The sequence below is a fragment of the Rhinopithecus roxellana genome, chromosome 19, assembly GCF_007565055.1.
Source record: "Rhinopithecus roxellana isolate Shanxi Qingling chromosome 19, ASM756505v1, whole genome shotgun sequence".
Taxonomy (NCBI): Eukaryota; Metazoa; Chordata; class Mammalia; order Primates; family Cercopithecidae; genus Rhinopithecus; species Rhinopithecus roxellana.
The window spans coordinates 13,270,975-13,279,076 of record NC_044567.1 but is presented as its reverse complement, the minus strand read 5'-3'; the positions used below and the strand labels follow the sequence as shown (position 1 = coordinate 13,279,076).

General features: G+C 42.8%; 1 pseudogene across 1 annotated transcript in view; it reads left to right on the top strand.

The window, feature by feature from the left end:
* The first annotated feature begins 2,660 nt into the window (after nt 1-2,660).
* LOC104680682 overlaps nt 2,661-8,102 on the top strand; it is a 37,776-nt pseudogene continuing 32,334 nt past the window's right edge. The window contains exons 1-3 of the transcript XR_004055009.1: nt 2,661-2,953; nt 5,016-5,211; nt 5,771-5,899. The product of XR_004055009.1 is annotated as a putative coiled-coil domain-containing protein 144C (transcript). The remainder of the gene's footprint in view (nt 2,954-5,015; nt 5,212-5,770; nt 5,900-8,102) is intronic.

Genomic DNA, 8,102 nt, shown 5'->3' with positions numbered 1-8,102 from the left:
AATTGCTGTGTTAATGTCTCCTGAGATAATTAGACGTGAAGAATCAGGAGTCCCGTCTTCAGGAACTCCTTGAGCCGATTTCTACCGGGGGAGGGGGAACTTCAGGGCACCTGCTGGGGTCAACTCACGACCCCCCATCAGATCTGATTCTGGACTCCCCAGGTGAGAATGGATGGGCTGAGCACATCTACTGAGGCAGGCAGGGCCTTGCTGCAGCCCAGAATGATCGCATGGGCCCCAAGGAGTGGTGTCAGCTGAAAGTTCACTGACCTGTAAGTCCTCTGCCTCTCTCCTTTGAAAGAGCAGTGGGCTGCCCTGATTAGAAAGGGCCTGGGGCTCCTGCAAACTGATCCCGCTTTCCAGTACACGTGCAAAGAGGTCCAGTGAATACACATGGCACTGGCGCGCCCTAGAGTAGATGGTGTGAACGTGTGTCACCGAGGGCGTATGGGGCGATGGCGAAAGAATCTATGGAGTCCAGGCATGTACCCTGTGGAAGCGTTGCACAGGTGACCTTTCCATGAATGCCAGGGAAAATCAAAGGACACCTGGGATCTAGTGGCCGCTCAGAAGTTTCAGGGTGTCAGTCCACTCAGGAACAGAGGGGAGTCTCATTGTCAGCGTCCGGGCGGGCCTGAGGCTGAGATGCCGCGCTGCTTTCCCCGGACTCCGCCTGTGCTGTCAACATCCTGGTCAGTCCTTTGCCGGGACTCCTGGCATCCGGAGACAGTCCTGTAGACCCCGTGGAGAGATCAGGCTGGAGCCTCGGAGCCCCGCCACCCAAGCACTGCCACGGAGGGCTCCTGTTTGCCAGGCCTCAGGGCGTGGTTTCCCTGACAACCGTGGGAACCACTGTGACGCGAGCACCCGCTCGCCACTCGCGCATGCACATCGGCTGGGCCGCCCCGCGTCCCGCTGCTGGCAAGGATTCCCTATTCAATAAATGGTGTGCTGGGAAAATTGGCTAGCCATAAGTAGAAAGCCGAAACTGGATTCTTTCCTTACTCCTTATACAAAAATTAATCCAGGATGGATTAGAGACTTAAATGTTAGACGTCATACCATAAAAACCCTAGAAGAAAACCTAGGTAGTACCATTCAGGACATAGGCATGGGCAAGGACTTCCTGTCTAAAACACCAAAAGCGACGGCAGCAAAAGCCAAAATGGACAAATGGGATCTAATTAAACTAAAGAGCTTCTGCACAGCAAAAGAAACTACCATCAGAGTGAACAGGCAACCTACAGAATGGGAGAAAGTTTTTGCAATCTACTCATCTGACAAAGGGCTAATATCCAGAACCTACAAAGAACTCAAACAAATTTACAAGAAAAAAACAAACAACCCCATCAAACAGTGGGCAAAGGATATGAACAGACATTTCTCAAAAGAGGACATTCATACAGCCAACAGACACATGAAAAAATGCTCATCATCACTGGCCATCAGAGAAATGCAAATCAAAACCACAATGAGATACCATCTCACACCAGTTAGAACGGCAATCATTAAAAAGTCAGGAAGCAATAGGTGCTGGAGAGGATGTGGAGAAATAGGAACACTTTTACACTGTTGGTGGGATTGTAAACTAGTTCAATCATTATGGAAAACAGTATGGCGATTCCTCAAGGATCTAGAACTAGATGTACCATACGACCCAGCCATCCCATTACTGGGTATATACCCAAAGGATAATAAATCATGCTGCTTTAAAGACACATGCACACGTATGTTTATTGCGGCACTATTCACAATAGCAAAGACTTGAAATCAACCCAAATGTCCATCAGTGACAGACTGGATTAAGGAAATGTGGCACATATACACCATGGAATACTATGCAGCCATCAAAAAGGATGAGTTTGCGTCCTTTGTGGGGACATGGATGCAGGTGGAAACCATCATTCTTAGCAAACTATCACAAGAACAGAAAACCAAACACCGCATGTTCTCACTCATAGGTGGGAACTGAACAATGAGATCACTTGGACTCAGGAAGGGAAACATCACACACTGGGGCCTATCATGGGGAGGGGGGAGGAGGGAGGGATTGCATTGGGGAGTTGTTATACATGATATAAATGATGAATTGATGGGTGCTGATGAGTTGATGGGTGCAGCACACCAACATGGCACAAGTATACATATGTAGCAAACCTGCACGTTATGCACTTGTACCCTAGAACTTAAAGTATAATAAAAATAAATAATTAATTAATTAAAAAAATAAACATACGTGTGCATGTGTCCGAGGAGCAGGTGCGCCGGCGGCGCTGTGAGGCATCACTCATGACAGGCAGGCTGGGCACTGCCATCCCGAACCCTCCCAGGGACGATCCACCAGCCCAGGCCGGCGCCGGAGCTGCAGCGCCACCTGTAGGCCAAGGAGTTTTTTTCTGGGAGGCTGGAACTGCAGGTGCAGTGACGTCACCAGCGCGCAGGCGCACTGGTGTGTAACGGATTGGCTTGGCCTTAGCCGCGAGGCTTGGCGGTGGTCGCTTGGCTTGGCGGTGATCGCTTGGCTTGGCGGTGGTCGCTTGGCGTGCCGTGGCAGTGATCACTTGGCTTGGCATTTCTGGCTTGGCGGTGCTCCTGTCATAGATTGGAAACCGCGGGCTTTCCTCCTGGGAGGTTGTGGCCGAGGTAGCAGCTCGCTACTGATGGCCTGCTGGGGTGGACAAAAGCGGGGAGGGACTAAGGGGTCTCTGAAGCCGGCAGTCTCCTCCATGAGGAAGACCCCTCGCGTCGGGAGCGAGGAGGAGCAGCGCTGGTGGAAAAACAGCGCTATTGAAAGCGAGCACGTTGAGGGCGCCTTAGACCAGCCCCAGCACGACGTCCGCCTGGAAGATCTCTGTGAGCTCCACAGAGCTGCCCATTCCGGCGATGGCCCTGGGGTGGAGCGCGTCCTGGCTCCTGGAGACACTGGCGTGGACAAGAGGGATAGGAAGAAGAGGTAATGGCCAGGCGAAGGAGGCGGGCGCGCCATCCTGTCGGGGACACCGGCTTTGTGGTGCGCGCAGGCCCCATGGCACCCGAGATGGGGGAACCTCGGAGGGGTCAGGTGCCTAGGCCTCTTAGTGAACTCGGGAGGCGGAAGTTGCAGTGAGCCGAGATCATGTCACTGTGCTCCAGCCTGGGCAACAGAGTGAGACTCTGTCTCAAAAAAAAAAAAAAAAAAAAAAAAAAATATATATATATATATATATATATATATATTTTTGGTAGAGATGAGGTCCCGCTATGTCACCCAGGCTGGTCTCAAACTCCTGGGATCAAGCCCTTCTCCTGCCTTGACCTCCCAAAGCACCAGGATTACAGATGTGAGCCACCATGTTAGGCTTAATCCATCTTGAGTTAATTTTTATATATGGTTAGAGATAGGGATCCAGTTTCGTTCTTCTACATGTGGCTATTCAATTTTCCCAGCACCATTTATTGAATAGGGTGTTTTTTGTCCAGTTTATGTCTTTGTACACTTTGTGAAAGGTCAGTTGGTTATACGTATTTGGCTTTATTTCTAGGTTCACTACTCCGTTCCATTGGTCTATGTATGTACTTTTATACAAGTACCATGCTATTTTGGTTACTTTAGCCTTGTATGGTTTTACATCTGGTAATGTGATGCCTCTGGCTTCGTTTTTTTTACTTGGGATTGCTTTGGCTATTCAGGCTCTTTTTTGATTCCCTGTGAGTTTTAGGAGTATTTTCTCTAATTCTGTGAAGAGTGACAGTGGTACGTCGATAGGAATTGCATCAAATCTGTAGATTGCTTTGGTGAATATGGTCATTTTCACTGTATTGATTCTTCTAATCTATGAACATAGGGCATATTTCCATTTGTTTGTGTCATCTATGATTTCCTTCAGCAGTGCTTTCTAGTTCTCCTTGTAGAGATCTTTCACTTCCTTGGTTAAGTATATTCCTAGGTTTTTTTGTTGTTGCAGCTAGTTGTAAAAGGGATTAGGTTCTTGATTTGATTCTCACCTTGGTCATTCTTGATGTTTACTAGTGCTACTGATTTATGTACATTGATTTTGTAACCTGAGACTTTTACCGATTTCATTGATCAAATCTAGGAGTCTTTAGGGTTTTCTAAGCTAAAAGATTATGTCATAGGCAAACAGAGATAGTTTGACTTTCTCTTTTCCAATTTGGATGCCCTTTCTTTCTTTCTCTTATCTGATTGCTCTGGCTAGGACTTCCCAGTTTTATTCTAAACATGCATGAAATAAGAAGTAAAATGGAAAGTAATTGATGATTAGTTTATTCCATATCTCTCATATGCAGAAAAAATTAATTCCAAATTCAATGCTGAAACACACATTATCATTTACTTTTATATTAAATATTAGATCCTGTCTTGTTCCAAAAAGAGATTTTAAAATTGCTTATAAAATACATAAGAATCAAGAAGATAAGTTGAAAGTGTTACCAAAAAGAGAAACATAAAAAGGATGGGGGTAACAGTTATTAGACAGCTTAACCTAGTCTTGGATTACAGTAATCTGCAGATACATGCTGTGTGAATGACATCTGAAGGTGTTATCTTACACTGTAAATGATTTTTTGGGCTACACATACAATATTTCATAAAGATGAAAATGCATTTCTAGTGAATTTCTAAATTTGTTGGTAAACAGTAACTTCTTTTAAATTAGCTAACTCTGAACGATCTGTTCTAATTAACTAATTTTCAACTTGCATAACATGTGAAAAAGAAGTAATTTTCTTCAACTTGTTACTTTACTGAAAAATTTCAAATATGCTTTTCCATAATATTTACCAGGGTTACTAGTAACCGAAACTTACCAGGTAATGGACTGTTTCTTTCCTCACTACCTTTTAAATATATATGGCCCTTGGAAGAGATTGAAGTGAGAAATTAAAAACATGAGAACTAGAAAGGAAACAAGAGCATAGGAGTTTCTATGAGGATAATAAACCCACATGGGAAGAGCCAGATAACAAAATCAACTTTTTTATTTTCTAACAAAACACATTTTAATATAATCCATATTTAACTGCAGACTTGCCTTAAAACAAGAAAAAGACGAGAAAGGAAATGCTGATATGTTACATAATAAAGAGAGTGAACGGTTAAGAACAAAAGAAGAGGAATGTGGGAAAGAGGTTGAAACGAAGCAGCGACTTAAATGGACTCCGAGAAGATTTCTTAAGGAATTGAAGACGGTAAGAGACAACTTGGATCTGGTAAATTAATCTTTGGTGAAAACTTCATATTTCTAACTTTATGTTTCATCAATATTACTTATAATTTTTTTGGCTTCATGTATATCATTTAGGTTTAAAACAAACCAAAACTGTTATCTCCTCTTAAAAATGAACCATGGCATTTATAGCTAAAATTATTTACTGTAAACCTTGGTATCTAGTAGATGCTTAGTCTATTTTTCCAGAATGGATGATAAGTTGAGTTTAATCACTAACATAGATGTTCATTTGCACATTGTTTATGTTAACATACAGGCCTAGACAGCTTTGAAACTATAATGACACTAGTTAAATGTTTTGAAAGAAATTTTATTTCACAATGCTGTATCTTCCCATATGTAAGAACTGTTTTTCTCTTTGACAAATTTAGCTGTCATGTGTGCAATTAAGATTTGAACGATTCTTAAGGGGTAAAAGTTCTTGTGCTTTAACAAGCTACTTCCTTTTAACCGTTTTATAAGAGAGGGTCTGCTCCTAATTAACCTTTTAGACTTCCTTTTTCAGTGCTATTAGACCAAAACCTCCATGTTATCTCTAGGTTGTGCAGGAGAGAAACGATATCCAGAAGTAACTTTCTGAAGAACAGAATGCCAGAATATTACAAGATCAGATTCTGACCAGTAAACAAAAGGAGCTAGAAATTGCTCAAAAGAAAATTAATTCTGAAGTATTTTCTTTAGTCATTTTCAAATATATTTTTGTATGTGAATGTATTTTTAAAAAACAACTCTATGCAACTTGGAAAGTATAACGGGTTTTTGAACCACACATGCACACACACACACGCATACACACACACATTTAAGGGTAGTGATAGTGGTTCTGGCAGTTTTGGCCCATTGGATAAAATCATGTTCTTTTTTTTTTTTTTTTTTTTTTGAGACGGAGTCTCACTCAGTCGCCTAGGCTGGAGTGCAGTGGCACAATCTTGGCTCACTGCAAGCTCCGCCTCCTGGGTTCATGCCATCCTCCTGCCTCAGCCTCCCAAGTAGCTGGGATTACAGGCACCCGCCACCTGCGCCTGGCTAATTTTTTGTATTTTAGTAGAGACTGGGGTTTCGCCATTCACAGAATGGTCTCGATCTCCTGACCTTGTGATCCATCTGCCTCGGCCTCCCAAAGTGCTGGGATTACAGGCGTGAGCCACCATGCCCGGCCCAAAGTCATGTTCTTAATTCAACTCTGCAAGAGTCAAGTAGTGACATTCACAGTGGCCTTATCCAAAGGAGAAACCTTTGTTATTTTTCATAGGAATTAATGATCTTTCCACAATCTCAAAACCCTTGCTACTAACAACAGACATTCTAGTTTTGAGACATGATTTCATCTTCCTAACATATTAATGGAGAGATTACATTATTATTTCCATTGGTAGTAAAGATGAAATGTAAAGCCAGTTCAGAGGCTATACTTCAGATGCCATTCCCCTTACTTTTGAGGAGAGTAACAGTTTGCTCCAAGTAACTTCTCATATCAGTGCAAAGAGCTTTGAAAACAATGATATGCCATAATATAAACTTAGTGATAATTTATTGGTAAGTATTTGTTCCCCTATTTCATGCTTATTTCTGTTTCAAACATTATAAAGAAGAAACAGAAGTTATTGCTATATTTCTATATTTACAACACAGAAGTAATCGTGATTTGGTGGAAGAGCACTAGAAGTAAAGTAAGAGGACCTAGGGAAAATCCTGCAGCTTGCACTATTTTTTGACCTCTCCTTTCAGAATTGTGACATAAATGAGTTCAGTGATGTATGTACAAGTGCTTGGTACAAGGCCAGGCGCAGGGGCTCATGCCTGTAATCCCAGCACTTTGGAAGGCTGTGGTGGGTGGATCACTTGAGCCCAGGAGTTCCGGACCAGCCTGGGCAGCATGGCGAAACCCCATCTCTACCAAGAGTACAAATAAATTTAGCTGGGTATGGGGGCGTGCGCCTCTAGTTCAGCTACCCAGGAGGCTGAAGTGGGAGGATCACCTGAGCCTGGGAGGCCAAGGCTACGGTAAGTCTTGATTGTGCCACTGCCGTCTAACCTGAGTGATGGAGTGGAGAACCTGTCTCGAAAAAAAAAAAAAAACAAAACCTAATATAATGCTTAGATTTAGCATTTATGAATAAATGTAATTCTTATATAACTGACAATAAAAATGTTAGAAAAATAAAATGGCTATAGAATATCCTCAGGAAAAAAAAAACAGAACTTAAAGTTGGGAAATTTCCTTTGTCCAGATATATGCAAAGCTATAGCTTTTACTATAGGGTGGTGTATAGGTTAGATGTTAGAGTGTAAAGCCAATTTTTTAATGTAGTCACATTTATTTTTTTTTTTTTTTTTTTTTTTTTTTTGAGACGGAGTCTCGCTCTGTCGCCCGGGCTGGAGTGCAGTGGCCGGATCTCAGCTCACTGCAAGCTCCGCCTCCCGGGTTTACGCCATTCTCCTGCCTCAGCCTCCCGAGTAGCTGGGACTACAGGCGCCCGCCACCTCACCCGGCTAGTTTTTTTTTGTATTTTTTAGTAGAGACGGGGTTTCACCATGTTAGCCAGGATGGTCTCGATCTTCTGACCTCGTGATCCGCCCGTCTCGGCCTCCCAAAGCGCTGGGATTACAGGCTTGAGCCACCGCGCCCGGCCTGTAGTCACATTTATTAATCTTTCTTTATATGCCTTTGAGTTTGTTGTAATTCAGGGAAAGTCTTCCAATTCTGAGATGCTTAAAAATGCTCTAGTCATTTATTTTTTACTTTCATGGATTCCTTATCTTCAAATAAATTTATTCAAGTTTTGGGAATTTATGTTCTATGAGGTTTGAAGTTTTGATCCAATATTTTTTTCCAGTTGGATATCCACTTATGGCAATCTTTTCGTTGTA